This window comes from Arachis hypogaea, chromosome 16, assembly GCF_003086295.3.
Source record: "Arachis hypogaea cultivar Tifrunner chromosome 16, arahy.Tifrunner.gnm2.J5K5, whole genome shotgun sequence".
Taxonomy (NCBI): domain Eukaryota; kingdom Viridiplantae; phylum Streptophyta; class Magnoliopsida; order Fabales; family Fabaceae; genus Arachis; species Arachis hypogaea.
Window position 1 is genome coordinate 100325287 of NC_092051.1, and position 3870 is coordinate 100329156.

Below are 3870 nucleotides of genomic sequence, written 5' to 3' on the forward strand. Positions count from 1 at the left end.
GATTGTCCTCTACCCATATCATTTCCCCACCCGATTGAAACTTACCATTTGAATTGATGTGTGATGCATCTGATTTTGCAGTTGGGGCCGTGTTAGGGCAGAGGAAAGATAACTTAGTCCATGTGATATACTATGCTAGCAAAGTCCTCAATGAAACTCAAAGAAATTATACCACTACTGAAAAGGAGTTGCTAGTAATAGTTTTTGCATTTGATAAGTTTAGATCATACCTCATTGGTGCTAAAGTAATTGTTTTCACAGATCATACGGCACTTAAATATTTGTTTGCCAAGCAAGAATCAAAACCAAGACTAATAAGATGGATCTTATTGTTGCAGGAATTCAATATTGAAATTAGAGACAAGAAAGGAGTGGAGAACAAGGTAGCAGATCACCTATCCAGAATCCCTCATGATGAAGGTGGAACACATGATACAAGTGTAAATGAGCTCTTCCCTGATGAGCAGTTGATGACAGTTCATAAAGCACCATGGTTCGCAGACATTGCCAACTTCAAGGCAACTGGGGCTTTACCTCCAGAAATCAACAAACATCAAAAAAGAAAGCTCATAAATGATGCAAAATATTTTGTCTGGGATGAGCCTTATCTCTTCAAGAAATGTTCAGATGGAAACCTGAGAAGATGTGTTTCAGAAGAAGAGGGACGAGAGGTCCTGTGGAATTGCCACGGCTCATGCTATGGAGGCCATTTTGGAGGGGATAGAACTGCAGCAAAGGTGTTACAAAGCAGATTCTTTTGGCCCACCCTTTTCAAGGATTGTAAAGAACTAGTAAAGAGCTGCAATGAGTGCCAAAGATCTGGGAACTTGCCCAAAAGAAATGAGATGCCACAAAATTTCATCTTAGAACTAGAACTGTTTGATGTATGGGGAATCGATTTCATGGGACCATTCCTAACCTCATATTCAAATAAGTACATTTTGGTGGCAGTGGACTACGTTTCCAAGTGGGTGGAGGCTATTGCAACCCCAACAAATGATAACAAGGTGGTCATGAACTTTCTCAGGAAGAATATTTTTAGCCGGTTTGGAGTCCCACGAGCACTCATCAGTGATGGAGGGAGCCATTTTTGTAACAGACCACTAGAAGCTCTTCTCCTACGATACGGGGTGAAACACAAGGTTGCCACACCTTACCATCCCCAAACAAGTGGGCAAACTGAGATATCTAACATAGAGCTAAAATGGATTTTGGAAAAGACTGTGGGTACATCAAGAAAGGATTGGTCGAAGAAGCTGGATGATGCTCTTTGGGCATACAGAACAGCATTTAAAACGCCACTAGGGATGTCCCCATACCAACTGGTGTATGGGAAAGCTTGTCATCTACCACTGGAGCTGGAACACAAAGCTCTCTGGGCTCTCAAGTTATTAAATTTTGACAGCATCGCTGCTGGTGCAAAGAGGATCTTGCAGCTGCAAGAGATGGAGGAATTTAGATCTCAAGCCTATGAAAATGCCAAGATTTATAAAGAAAAGGTGAAGAGAAGACATGACCTGCATCTGGCACCAAGGAGTTTCGAAAAGGGGCAGCAAGTACTCCTTTACAACTCCAAATTGAGACTGTTCCCTGGCAAACTCAAATCAAGGTGGTCAGGACCCTTTCTTGTCACAAAAGTCTCGCCATATGGGCACATAGAAATCATGGATGAAAGTTCGGAGAGGACTTTCACTGTGAACGGACAAAGGCTCAAACACTATATGGGCAACATGGGGGAAAACCCTAAAGTGAAGTATCATCTCAAGTAATGGAGGAATCGTCGAGCTAGCGACGCTAAAAGAACGCTTTGTTGGGAGGCAACCCAACCTGAGGTAGTTTCTTTTTCATCATCATTTCAATAAAAATCACAAGTTGTTTCCCCTGTATTGCGAGGAGCTAAGTTTGGTGTTCCACACCAAAACAAATCCAAAAGTGAAAGTGCAGTTTTAAGTTTGGTGTTCTACCAAAGATATTCGTTATAATCAAGGTTGTCAAACTCGCGAGTTTAGGTAAACTCGTGGAGCTGACCTAGACTCGACTCGTAGACTCGACTCATAGACTCGTACGAGTTTACCTGTTATAAATTTTTTATAAAAAATATATATATCATGTATAATATATATATTTAATCAAATATAGGCATTTAAACTTAACAATTTTAACATCAAAACACATAATAAATTAACATAATACTACAATTATAACAAGTACTCTAGACCACACATTCAAATCCTTCACAAATATGCATCTAGTTCAACATAAAACACACAATCACACAATCAAAGCTTCATATAACACAACCGAAAAACAAAAGAAAATAACAAAGCAACAACTAAATGTTCTAATAAAGTAAAAGTCTAAAATTGAAATCCTCCAATATCTTCATCTTCCATGGCATCAACATCATCATCTTCACCATCTTCATCAGAAACATCATTTGTTTCAGACATTTTGTATTTGTGTCCCTAAATCAACAAATCAACAAACTAAATAATTAATTTAGCAAAGTTATCCAGAGTTTCAGATTTCAATAAACTAAACTAAGCTAAACTAAACTAAACTAACATTTCAGATTTCATAAATTCAGATTTCATATTTCAATAAACTAAACTAAACTAACATTTTAGATTTTATAAATTCATATTTCAGCAATCAATAAACTAAACTAAACTAACATTTCAGATTTCCTAAATTCAGATTTCATATTTCAATAAACTAAACTAAACTAAACTAACATTTCAGATTTTCTAAATTCAGATTTTAGTTTTCAATAAACTAAACTAAACTAACATATCAGAGTTTCAGTATTTCAGATATTTAGATTCATTAATAAAAAACATCAAAGTAACTAACAGTCTAACTGTCCAAGTATCTAACACCAGAGCTTATTTAGTAATCCATATTTCATCATTCATTAACAAATATATAACTATTAGATATTCAGATTCATTAATCCATATTTCGTCATTCATCACACCAGAATTCAAACTAAAAAAAAATTTAAAAAGTTAATTTCAGAATCAAAATGGCAGAAATCATACCATTATACCAAAATTATTTAAATTTGTTCAACTACCAACATTACAGATTAAACTCACACTAACAAGTAACAACTACGAAATGCATCAATTGATTCAATTCAGTAACTAATTTATTTTTAAACATACCTGAAGGCTAAGATGGCAGAATGAAGTAGGCTCAGCTGAGTAGCTGACACTGGCGTTGGCGCGTTGCTGTACTGTGCTCCCCGACGACCGACGGAACTGTGCTCCACAACGACCGACAGAAGCGTGTCTGACACTGGTGTCGCTGTGTTGTGCTGACTGATGTACTCCACGAATCTGCGTTCTTCGATGCAAAACAGGGAGCGAGAGAGTGAGAGTGTGTTGAGCTGAGTGAGAGAGCAAGAGTGAGAGAACGGTGGTTTGAGAAATGGCGAACGACAAACGGCAGTGACAGATCGGGGACAGACGGCGACAAGGGATGGACTGTTGATGACGAAATGCGAAGAAGAAGAGAGCTTGGAGAAAAGAAGAGAGTGAGTGTGAGTAAAGAGGATTTAGGGTTAGCTGGGTTAGTGGGTTGCTCCCTTGCAGCCTTTCTTTTTTTTTCTTTGCCCAAAACGGGCCGTTTTGGCAAAAAACCCAACCTAAATCAAACTCGCTGACTCATGAATAAACTCGTGAGTTTGACCGAGTTTATCCGAGTCTACCCGAGTCTACCCAGAAACGAGTTTGTGTCCGAGTTAACTCGATTCCACTGCCTAAACTCGTAAACTCGCACGAGTTTACGAGTTAACTCGCGAGTTTGACAACAATGGTTATAATCACACTACTCTCCAATGACAGATTGCTAGCTCCAACCAATCAG

The 3870-nt window shown here is 38.3% G+C and overlaps 1 long non-coding RNA gene across 1 annotated transcript; it reads right to left on the reverse strand.

Moving 5' to 3' along the window:
• Positions 1-2156: 2156 nt before the first annotated feature.
• On the reverse strand, positions 2157-3439 carry LOC140179825 (uncharacterized). Its single transcript, XR_011873652.1, has 2 exons — positions 3168-3439; positions 2157-2465 (listed from the first exon to the last, which is right to left on the reverse strand). It is a non-coding gene; the product is annotated as an uncharacterized lncRNA (long non-coding RNA).
• Between the last annotated feature and the right edge of the window lie 431 nt (positions 3440-3870).